Raw genomic sequence first — 12,915 nt, 5'->3', positions numbered from 1 at the left:
GGAGAGTGCTCTTCTCAGCAGGCACCTGAGAGCACAGTACTCTGTGCCTCGGCTAGTTCTTGATTCCCTTCGCCTACCACTATCCATTCCTTCCTTCTCAATAAGGAAATGAAAGGAGCGATTAGCTGGGATAGCAACAGAAACATTTCCTTAATACAGCCTCCCACACACATATATACTCTTAAAAAGCATATATTTGCTGAACGAGGAAAAAGAGTGCAAGAGTAATGGAGGAAGAAGAACACAAGGGAAGAGAGGAGAAAGAGGAGAAACAGAAGAGACTGCCCCACAAAAACACTTACAGAGAAGTAAGTCTGCTGTCCAACCCACTACATAGATGCCAAGGAGGGTAGGAAGGCATGAATTATTTCCATAATGTAAACAGGAAAGCAGATGAGGTTGCAAGGCCTGGTGGAAGAAAACTGAAGTCCACACAAACATCTGATTTTTTGGATATTACTCCAAAATGTTCCTGAGTTCTGAACATCCAATAATTATTCCTTTGTTTACCCATATTATACATACCTTGCAACATTGGTATTTTGAATTATGTAGATAATTACAATATTGCATTACGGTGATGAGCACTGGTCAGCACTGCCAACTGGGACGTTAAAAGTCCCATGGGCGGTGCTGCCCACCTAAGGCAGGCTAGTGCCTACCTTTTCTGACACTGCGCTGCAGCCTAGGAGCCGCCAGCAGCAGGTCCAGCTTCTAGGCAGGGGGCCACAGGGCTCCACATGCTGCCCCCTCGCCCAAAGCCCTGACCCCCTCCTGCACTCAACCCCCTGCCCAACCCTGAGCCCCCCCAAACCCGGAACCCCTTCCTGCACCCCAAACCCCTCATGCCCAGCCCCACTTCAGAGCCTGCACCCCCAGACATATACTTAGTTTTATTTTCCAATTGTCCCCTCATATTAAATGAAGTAAATACTTAACATCCAAAGTTTCTATATTGCAAGAATATACCCTATTCTGTTGGAGGCATAATAACCAAAATTTACAGCATCTCTGATTGCCAAAAAATCCATTCGCACTGTCCACCTATGTGTCCATCTGTCTTATTTTATACCTTTTAAAGAAAGCAGGTGACAACTCACATATCTAAATATATAAAGCTTATCTTTTTTATAACAGTAATAACACAAATGCCTGAAATGCACAACCAAAACAACGTTAGCTGAAATAAGATCTGCTTTTATTTGCCCTCTAGTCTCTATAAAGATGGATCAAGCCAATAAAAATATATATCTATTATTTAGAAGCACCTTAAGTATGAGTACTTAACGTTGAACTGAATCAATCAGGTAACCTATTTTCAAAATAAGATTTACTGTATAAAATAGTAAATTCTCTTTTAAAACGTATTAAATTATCACTTTTGGGCTTTTATGGTTCATATGCACATATAAATATTCAACTACTTGTACTATCGCCATCCCATGATATTATATTCCTGTCACATAAATCTATTTTAGTTTTCTTCTACTCTCATCTTTCTAGTTACACATTATGCAAGAAGCAGCTCTGGCTAAGAAGAAAATAAAACAAAAGTACGTGAAAGATGCATAATTTTCAATAAATGTTCACTAAAATTAGCACTCAATACAGAGTCACATTTCACCACAAACCCGCTATTAGTGGAGGCAGAAGACACAAATCAATTTTACATTATTTCCTGTAACAGCTTGTTTTGAACTCAACTTCAGTCACATAAAGCAGTTTTGAATCTCATGGCCAAACTTTATGTATTCACTGAACCTTGAATATGCAGATATCAAAAATTAAAATCCTTTTTCAGGTTGTCAAACTGAGAACCCAGTCAGAATTTTTTTAACTCTCCTGCAAAATATAAACCTCAAAACCAGAAGAGAATTCTTTAAATTCAGTATCTGAATTTACAACATGCAATTTATTTTGGTCACTGGACAAAGATAAAATAATTTTATAACTTTGTATTTAATCTAAAATAAAGTGTACGTAGAAGGTGAAATTACAGAAAGAATGCACAACATTGAGACATCCACTAGGTGGCACCATTGCTACATAATAAAAGAACAATATTGCTTTTCTATATCACTGAGTCACTTCAAACTTGGGGAATATTTTGCACAATATAGTTTCAAAGGTTTCTGCTGAAGTTACATCAGTTTTCTAAAGGAAGAAAATTTTGCTGCAGTGTCATAAATTTTACTGAGTGACTATATCATTAAACCTTCTAGAAATGTGTTTTACAAATATTTCTATATTAAAGTAGGAAAATCATAGATTTAAAGAGAAGAGTTTTTATGCACTTCCCTACTACCTATATAACAGTAGGAACATATTCTGCTACTGCAGCAACCAAGATATTGTAGTTCTTAAAAGAACTGTGTTTTTTTCCCCCAAGAATCTGGGGGGGTGGGAGGAGGTATTTATTTATTTAAAGAATAACTTAACATTTTACCAGCTGAGAGAAAAAGAACAAATCATAGAATCATAGAATATCAGGGTTGGAAGGGACCCCAGAAGGTCATCTAGTCCAACCCCCTGCTCGAAGCAGGACCAATTCCCAGTTCAATCATCCCAGCCAGGGCTTTGTCAAGCCTGACCTTAAAAACCTCTAAGGAAGGAGATTCTACCACCTCCCTAGGTAACGCATTCCAGTGTTTCACCACCCTCTTAGTGAAAAAGTTTTTGCTAATATCCAATCTAAACCTCCCCCACTGCAACTTGAGACCATTACTCCTCGTTCTGTCATCTGCTACCATCGGGAACAGTCTAGAGCCATCCTCTTTGGAACCCCCTTTCAGGTAGTTGAAAGCAGCTATCAAATCCCCCCTCATTCTTTTCTTCTGCAGGCTAAACAATCCCAGCTCCCTCAGCCTCTCCTCATAACTCATGTGTTCCAGTCCCCTAATCATTTTTGTTGCCCTTCGCTGGACTCTCTCCAATTTATCCACATCCTTCTTGTAGTGTGGGGCCCAAAACTGGACACAGTACTCCACATGAGGCCTCACCAATGTCGAATAGAGGGGAACGATCACGTCCCTCGATCTGCTCGCTATGCCCCTACTTATACATCCCAAAATGCCATTGGCCTTCTTGGCAACAAGGGCACACTGCTGACTCATATCCAGCTTCTCGTCCACTGTCACCCCTAGGTCCTTTTCCGCAGAACTGCTGCCTAGCCATTCGGTCCCTAGTCTGTAGCTGTGCATTGGGTTCTTCCATCCTAAGTGCAGGACCCTGCACTTATCCTTATTGAACCTCATCAGATTTCTTTTGGCCCAATCCTCCAATTTGTCTAGGTCCTTCTGTATCCTATCCCTCCCCTCCAGTGTGTCTACCACTCCTCCCAGTTTAGTATCATCCGCAAATTTGCTGAGAGTGCAATCCACACCATCCTCCAGATCATTTATGAAGATATTGAACAAAACCGGCCCCAGGACCGACCCTTGGGGCACTCCACTTGATACCGGCTGCCAACTAGACATGGAGCCATTGATCACTACCCGTTGAGCCCGACAATCTAGCCAGCTTTCTACCTACCTTATAGTGCATTCATCCAGCCCATACTTCCTTAACTTGCTGACAAGAATACTGTGGGAGACCGTGTCAAAAGCTTTGCTAAAGTCAAGAAACAATACATCCACTGCTTTCCCTTCATCCACAGAACCAGTAATCTCATCATAAAATACAAAGATCCATCAGAATTACAATGTATATAGCAAAAAGTATCTTCTGTCACACTATACCACCATTAAAAGTTCCAATGATATGTGAGGTTTCAGAGGAACAGCCGTGTTAGTCTGTATTCGCAAAAAGAAAAGGAGTACTTGTGGCACCTTAGAGACTAACCAATTTATTTGAGCATGAGTTTTTGTGAGCTACAGCTCACTTTTTTCCTAATACAGTAGAACTTTGCTAATTCACACTGGCTGAAAAATCCACCAACGATTATAAAAATCTGTGTATTAGTGAACTAGTATTTTGCAGAAATAGATTCCAAGTGCCTTTAGCTCTCATTTGAGTTAGCAGGGATTGAAAAATGCTCAGCACCATCCTCACCAGCTCACAGGATTAAGACCTAAGTAAACAATTTAATATATTTAAGAAACTGCAACAGACATTCTTTGTTCATCAGACATTTTAAAAGTGTAGTTTATCTTTCATCGTTTGATAACAGTACAACATATTAGTAAATATACTGTAATAGGTTTCATAAAAGTAAGGAAATCTTAGTAATATTATTTGTATTCCAGTGGTACCCACATGGTGCTAGGCACTGTCCAAACACACAGGAAAATTTATGTGCCTCAAACAGTTATGGTAATGTAATAGTAAACTTTTGTGATGAGATACAATATAAAGTCTTTCAAGCCAATCTGAACCCGGCAAAGGTTGGTACTGGGGGAAAAAAAAAAAAAAAAGGTTTTCAACACTGGATGGCTTTTCAGTATCATATGTGAAATGAATGTGTTGGTCTCAGCACATTAAACTATGTTCAAGCACCTTCATCACAAGAACCACCATCACAAGTGACACTAGCTTGCACGTTTGTTGACCGTCTCGGAGGGGGAGGGAGGGTTGGAGGGGGGGGAAAATGTCAAGAACTGAATGAACACAAAAGAAAGTACTCTTTTGTCTGTAGAGGTGGTCCTTTCTGCAGGCTGAGGTAATTTGACAAAAACAGGGGTGAAATGTTTGTATTTTTGCCACCTCTACTGTTCCTGTTCTATAAAAAGAGAGCAAAGGCTTCATTCTCCACAGAAGTGTCAATCTGCACATTTCAGATTACTAGAGTCGTACATAAAAACCCAAAACAAACAAAATACTGATGAAAGTTAGGGAGTGATTGGCAGGCTTTTTTTTCTTTCTGGGAAGGGGGGTGAAACAAACACCATAGATATGTGGATTAGTGAGGTTCAGCTATAATATTTTATAATTAAGATATATTTCAAATTTAGATATTTTCACTTGGAACACAGACGTAAACTAAATTAGATATGCATATTTAGAACTAATTAGAAATTGCAAAATATCAATTCCATACTTAGTAACATCAATGAAGCCCAGTATCTCTTTAGTCAATATTAATCTATTAAGCAAATTAAATTACAAATATTAAAAACTGTATTTAATAATGGGTCCTTTAAATATTTTTCAATTGTTTTATTTTTGAATACAGTTTTTTTTTTTTTTGGCACATAATTCTACATTTGTAAGTTCAACTTTCATGATAAATAGATTGCACTAAAGTACTTGTATTAGGTGAATTGAAAAATACTATTTCTTCTGTTTTTACAGTGCAAATATTTGTAATAAAAAACAAAGTGAGCACAGTATACTTTGTACTGTGTACTGTAATTGAAACCAATATATTTTAAAAAGTAGAAAACAGCCAAAAATAAATAAAAGGTATTCTGTCATTGTTTAACAGCACAATTAATTGTGCAATTAATTTTTTTTATCACTTTACAACCCTAATAATTTTTAAAAACAGTAAAACACAGATTTACATTTCTTACAAGAGACTGAGCAGCACTCTCTGAAATGCGGCTCTCACAGCTGTGTGTAAGTCCAGCTGTCATTATGAAATATGTCCCTAGTGGTGGAGTGCAAGGGGTACTGCAATGGGCTAGAACCATGCCAGGAACGTGGGGGGGGGGGAATTTCTGGAGGACATGGAACGCAGTTCTGTGTGGGCTGCAGAGTGAGTAGAGCACGGATATGTGCCGACTGCAGCACAATCAGAAACCTCAGCATCCCTCTTTGGTCCTCCATCAGCTTTATCATCCACTCCTGCCCCTCTGTCATCCACTCCTGCCCTTGTCTCCTCTCCTGGCTATCCATTCTGAGTTTTTCATGGACTCGTTCTCTCTCCAGGCTCAGTGCTCATTATCTGCAGCATCAGATCATTGCAGCACTTCTCTTAGCAGTCAGCCTTACACCTTATTCACCTCCATATCTGACAGAGGTCCTCTACCAGTGTGTAGGAGATGGCCCTCAAGGGCACATCCTCAGAAACAAAAGAAACAATACATGGAGGCAGTATTTTGAATCACAAAAGTTACATACACCTCTTTACATACACCTTGGCAAGCACACAGCACAGCAAGAGCCCTCCACATGGTGAGTTTGTTCTAGGAGGGAAAGGGACAAGATGGAGCAAAGGGCCTGGGTGGTTTCAGAAGTACAAGCACCTAGGGACACTATTCTGAATGCTGCCACCATTTTCCACAGGCAAGAGTGATTGAAGCAGATATCTCACTCCTGAGGGTAACCAAGGATGCATCTCCTGCACGCATACAGCTTCAGACCGGGTCTGTATGCTGCTCGCCTGTGTGCTGCTTTAGTTCCTGCAGAAGTAATTGCCGACTGGCACACAGTTTCCTACAGCGGGGGATGAAACAAAGCAGCTCTGCCAAGGAACCTTTGGCAGAGGATTGCAGTGTACTTCCAGAAAAGTTTGCAAGAGATCTCTAAGGATGATTCCCAGGGCATCCTGATGTGCATTGCAAACTTTTCTGGAAGGCTCCCACTGCATAGCTACACAGGGGAATGAGAAGCAGATGCAAACAGTATCTAGTGTTGTTAATTTCTCTCCTTTACCCCACTTCTACCACGTAACAAAATAAAGGACACCTCTACCTCATGTCACCATGCAGTATCAAAGCAATATAAGTACTTACCTGTGTTCCCCTCTCCTGCTTCAGGAGAGCCAGAGCTAGACAGCTGGCTCCAGATTAAAAAAGAGGTCCTGGCTCACCACACCACCAGATGACTCTGTCGCATATCCCACATCTTCCTCCAACTCTACTTCCTCAACCACCACTTCATCCTCGGGGTTGACTCCGCTGGCCCCTGCCTCTGTTCCCCCCCGAAGTATCCACAGTGTGCTTGGCGGTAGAGGTGGGGTCACCGGAGAGGATGGCATACAGCTCCTTGAAGAAGCAGCATGTTTTCGGCACCACACCACAGTGACCATTGCCTCCCTTGCCTGCTAGTATACCTGCCTCAGCTCCTTGATCTTAGCACAGCACTGCTGCGTGTCCCTTTAGTGCCCCTTCTCCTCCAAGCCATGAGCAGTCTGCACATACATATCAAAGTTCCTACATCTGGAGCGGAGCTGTGACTGCACAGCCTCCTCTCCCCACAGACCCAGCAGATCCAACAACTCCAGGCAGGAGCATGTTTGCTGTAGAAAGCCAGCATGGTCAGCTGTGAAGATGCTATGTGAACTCCCACTGCAGAGCAAACAGGAAATGGAATTTCAAAAATTTCGAGGGCTTTAAAAGAGGTCTGTGTACCTGGCACCAGAGCTGAAACTGCTGAACAGTGCAGTCAGGATAGCATTGTGGGACATCTCCTTGAGGCCACTTATGGCGACATATGCAAGCACAGCGTCTACAGTGACAGAGCCATTCTAACTTCGTCGAAAAAAGCTCTATGCCTCTCGTCAATGGGGTTTATTATGTCGACGTAGCTGAAGAGTTAAATTGGCAGGAGGAGCATTGCAATGTATACACCTCCGTGTTTTGTCAACAAAAGCAGACTTTTATTGACAAAATTGTGTAGTGTAGACAAGGCCTAAATGTCTTGGTTTGTTTCCTTTTTCCCCAATCTCTCTCTCACACACATACACACAGAAGAAAGTTGCTAAAAAGCACATTATTAATCAGAGAGATCATTCTCCCATGTAATTAATCAGTTTTTTTTTTCCCTAAATGCACCATTTTCAGCCACTAGAATGAAATGATTCCTAATGGCTGTTTATAGGATTACAAACAGCAGGTATTTACAATTTTTCAAGTATTACATTTTAAGACATATTCGATATTCAGGATTTTGTTTTATCATGGAATTATGTATTCACATAACTGTTGTTCAATCAGAATATCTGAGATGCTGTGGTCGACAGATTTTTGTACAATTCAACAGTTGTTTTTCATTTAAAAAAACAAAATTCTATTATTATTATTAACCCACAAAATGGACTGACAACCACCACCACCACTCCAGGCTTTATACAGTGAGCAGAAGTTGTATGAAGCCAGATGAAATACTCTATTTTTCATGTTTAATTTAAGAATAGCTGAAAGCATTGCCTTTTCAAGGTTTGGGCTGTATTTTTGCCTTATTTTGTTTTTCAGGTGGGAGGGTGTATTTATATTTTAAACTGGCATATAACATAGTATAAAAATTTGCCAGGCCAACTTCTTTCATTAAAAAAAGGATACATTCAATTGTAGGAATGTGGGGAATGGCATCCCTATAATGATGCAAAGTAAAAAGTAAAAACTGCTGAACACATATGTCCGAAGAAATGTTAAAAAGGCACTCACTGAATCTTTAAAGAAAATAAAGATATTTTATCATAATTAAAAAAGTAAAATACCACAACATTTTTAAAACAAATATATCTGCTTACCAAGATATTTTCCTTGCATACACATGCTGGATAAGATTTTGTGCTGTCTCACACTGTGTTTTCACTGACACAAAGGGTATTTTGTTTTCTTTTTTTTTTTTTTTATCAGTGAGATAAACTTGCAATAGTACTTCTCTGTAAAATCCTAAATGGAGACAAGGCACATGTAGGGTTTACCAAGAGTAGGTAGGACAGGTCAGCACTATACCCCTTTTCCCCACACACACCTGCTGACCTCAGCTAGCCTTGTAGTAAAACTCAAGTGCCTTGTCTCCAGGATGTTTTTACACACAATAGTTATCCTGTCGTACAAAACATGCTTTCTGTCAGGGAAGATACAGGCTAAGAGGCACAGCACACAACTCACAGGCCAGGGAGCACAGGGGACAAAAATGACTGAGACAGCTTTCCACATGCCTAATCTTGGGATGCTCATGGTGGCTGGAAAAACTCACAGAATAAAAGACAGCCTTGGGGACCCAGATAAATTATGGAAGGCTCCCAGAGCTGCTCTATGGGCCATAACACTGTCTTCAATCTCCACAGTGCTGCACACCCCCACACTTGTGGCCCCACACTTCCTGCCCTCAGCCCAACCCCCAGCTCTGCTCCCAACACACCCATCATGCCCAACTCTACGCCTTATACCACAGCTTTCAAAGAGATGCTCTGAACACAGCCTTATGGTTCTCTTTCACAGTTCCTGTGCTGGCAAAATTCTCCTCCAACTGGAATCAGGCTTTTTAGGCCTGCGTTACACCACTCCTGACTTTTTAACCCAATATGAAGAGTTAAGTGGAGAAGAGACTAACTCACTGTTTCTTCCTAAGGTACTCACATGGCCCTCAATACTATACTAGCTAAGCAACTTCCCAAACTGTAAAAGAAAAATTGTTTGATTGGCTGAGAGGAAGAGAAAGTGAGAACATATATAACTGAAAAAATGAGTTCTACATTATATTCAAAACACAATGAAGTCTGTGTTTTTAGTATCTTCTCGATCAAGTTCCATAGACTAGGTCCAACTCTTGTGAAAGTTCCATCTCCCACACTCATGAGTCCATCCAGAATAGTTTAGCAATCCATGATTCCAATAGAACACAGTTGTTGTAAGAACTATCGTCTCTGAGAGAGAGAGGCCAGTCCCGGTGAGAATTTGAGTATCAAGACAGACTTTGAATTGGACCCTTTATTCAATAGTGAGCCAGTGCAAAGACTGCAACACTGGAAGAGATATTTATGGTGGCCCATGTTTCTGAACAGAATTGCTACATTAAATAAAAAACATTATACAGAATCAATCAGAAAGTCATGCAGTACTCCTACCTTGCAGAAGTCTAAGTAAATTATGTCTTTATCAACCAAACCTATCTCATCAAAACATAATACCAAGTTTGACAAGACGAATTTTAAATAAAATCATATTGATTGGCATTAATTTTCAGACTGTTCTTTAATTCTAAACATTTGCATCCCATATCAGCCTTTCCATGATTTTGTCTGGGACAGATGTCAATGTCACCTAGATTGTCCCTTTTTAAATACTGGAACATTAGGTTTGGGGTATTTTTCTCTTTCCGTCCCCCGGAAATTCCTGTGTTCCAAAATTTGTTAAAATATCAAAACCAAGGGCTCCGATTGCTCCTCAGCCAGTTCTCTGAAAATACCTGAGTACAAGTTTCCTAGTCTTGCAGTTTTAAAACACGTTTAATTTTAACAGTTGCTGTTTGCAAAGCCTCTAACTCCAAATAATACTAACACTAGTAGGGCTACTGTATGCTTTTTATAGTCCATTTTCTCATATGAAAACTGGGCTGCTAGCAAGCATGCATTTTTATTTTTTAAGCCATTCATAAAGATGAAAAATAACCTAACTCTTTGAGACAGGCACTACGTCGTCTTTTGTGTTTGTACAGCATCTTGTTCACTATGAGACCAGAAATAATTATAATGCTTGTAATTATATCAATTGTTGCCCTCAATACCTCTCCACTGCACATACTACACACTCTAGATATATCCTTCATTACTACAAGTGAACAAACACAATACACACAAATACCTTATAGAAAAAAGAGACACCAAAAGTAAGAAGAAAGGGGGGGAGGGAGTTGACTTGAAAGTTAATGTCTTTCCAAAAGAAAATAGGACATTAACAACACTTCACCCACCTATAAATAACTAAAGGGAGTGGGACAGTTATACATACACACCAATTACATTATACAGTATTGAAATTTTCATAAATTCAGTCCATAAAAACAATTCCAAATATACATTTTTAATTCACTGAACAAAGAACATGTTAGGTGCTTTCTAATCTTTCCTAATCTTTAATTATTTGGGTTGAAATTTTCTATGCCAGGTGTTTGCTCGTGGCAAATTTCAGCCAAAATGGTTAAGCTACTTGAAAAAACTTATCAGCTTCACTCTCAATGTTAAAAAAATTCTAACTGTCTGAAATTTGGCCAGAGGTGATCCTTTTTCAGGCATGTACCTTTTGCTATTCCTGTGAAAATGTGCTCAAATTTTGCCAAGTTAGAAACCTTTGAAAAAAATTCCAGTTCACACATGCACAAATTACAGAATTAAGGTTGGCTGGGGTCTGATTTGCAGAAGGACTGAGCACTCGGGGCTGCAACTGAAGTCACAAACGGAGCTTTGCTTTAATGTATTAAGTGCTATATAATTCTGAAACTGAACAATCTGGTCCTAAGCATGTCAGATATTTAAATTAGCAGATACTTCTTTAAAAAAAAACCTTAATCTCTCTGTGCCTCAGTTCACCATCTGTAAATTGGGGATACTGTAGAGCCTCAGAGTTACGAACACCTTGGGAATGGAGGTTGTTTGTATCTCTGAAATGTTTTTAACTGAACAAAACATTATGGTTGTGCTTTCAAAAGTTTACCAATGAACACTGACTTAATATATCTTTGAAAATTTACTATGCAGAAGAAAAATGCTGCTTTCTCTTTATTTTTTTAGTAGTTTACACAGTAGTATACTGTATTGGCTTCTTTTTTTTTTTGGTCTCTGCAGCTGCCTGATTGTGTATTTCTGCTTCCAAATTAGATGTGTAGTTCACCGGTCAGTTCGTAACTCTGGTAGTTCTACTGTAATATCCATGCATCTCACCAGGACGGTGTAAAATTAAATGCATGAAAATTAGTGAAGCACTCACATCGTAGCGATGAGCACCACAGAAAACTCTACAAAGAAATTAACAGCTCTGTCTTCAGAGTAGGATTTGAGTAGTATGTTGTAAACAAGGGGTTATGGGGCCACAAATTGAATAATGAGAACAAAACATTGAGTAGTTACTCACTAAGCGAGCACTGTCCATTCTGTGCACTGACTTAAAGACTACATCATAATCCATATGCTCAAGGGGAGCAAATTAAGACTGTGGAGGCAAGCTTCATTCTGACATTTTCTATCTTTTGAGTGCTTGACTTTGTAACCTTAATATTTTTAATATAGTTTTTGCATATCATAGCGATCTAAAATACACAGTAATAGCAAAAGTATTCCTTATTTTAATAAAATGTATAAAATAGAATTGAAGAATTTCTTTAAAAAATTAATTTATGAATTAATAAAAAGTATTTTTATACAAGTCTGATTTGATCTCTTTCTGTCACAGATGATAAATAAGGTTGAATTTCAAGAGACATGTAATGTAATGTAAGCTTTAACTTATTGTCCTTGTAATCAAACTATTAACATCCTATTTCTATTATGATTTTAAAAGTTAAAATAGATTTTTCACAATCCCTGCAGCATAAATATGAACATATCATAAAAAGATGAAAGTGAAATCTAACTAGATTTATTAAACTATTGATAAACGCTATTAAATGCATGCTATTTATATATTTTTAAAATACGCTGTCTTGCCTATTTAACACACAACTATGTGCCCAGTGTTAAAGCTGAATATAATAGGGTGCACACCTTTGATTATGCTTTTTTTGTCTAAAGTCAAAATTCACAATTTAGTGGTCAAAATTCTGCACTATATTCTTATCTTCAGTAATATTTCTTCCTTGCATCATAACTAATCATAAATGTGATCACTCATATCTATTTTTAGCTTTTGCAGCTGACAAACTTTGTCTTCCTTCTGTTTAGCAGTTTGTTTTCTTTAATTATCAGTAGCTTTAAAATGTAAAACAATGCATAAAGAGATTAATTGAAGATGGTTGATCATGCATGACAAATGCAGTAAGTTAGATATTCAAGTTTTAATTTTTTATAAGTGCTTTCTCACTTTAATGGTAGAAGAAATTATACCATTATAGTAAACAAAAAGCAAACAACTCACAGTTAGCTCATTTGTAAACCTACTGGAACGCCCACACTCCAAGCGTAGATAGATGCAACAGTCAAATGCCTTACACGTTTACTACATTAAGGCCAAGTCTGCACTACAAAAGTAAGTTGACCTAACTTATGTTGGCATACAGCTGCCACAATAATTACATTGCTTCCGCTGACAC

The 12,915-nt window shown here is 38.8% G+C and overlaps 1 protein-coding gene across 2 annotated transcripts in view; it reads right to left on the bottom strand.

Moving 5' to 3' along the window:
• The window catches only part of TDRD3 (tudor domain containing 3), a 306,664-nt gene that overhangs the window by 223,278 nt on the left and 70,471 nt on the right, over positions 1-12,915 (bottom strand). The window lies entirely within an intron of this gene.

Source organism: Caretta caretta, chromosome 1, assembly GCF_965140235.1.
Source record: "Caretta caretta isolate rCarCar2 chromosome 1, rCarCar1.hap1, whole genome shotgun sequence".
NCBI lineage: Eukaryota > Metazoa > Chordata > Testudines > Cheloniidae > Caretta > Caretta caretta.
Note: the sequence above shows the minus strand (reverse complement) of the source record. Positions and strands in the feature narration are given on the sequence as shown.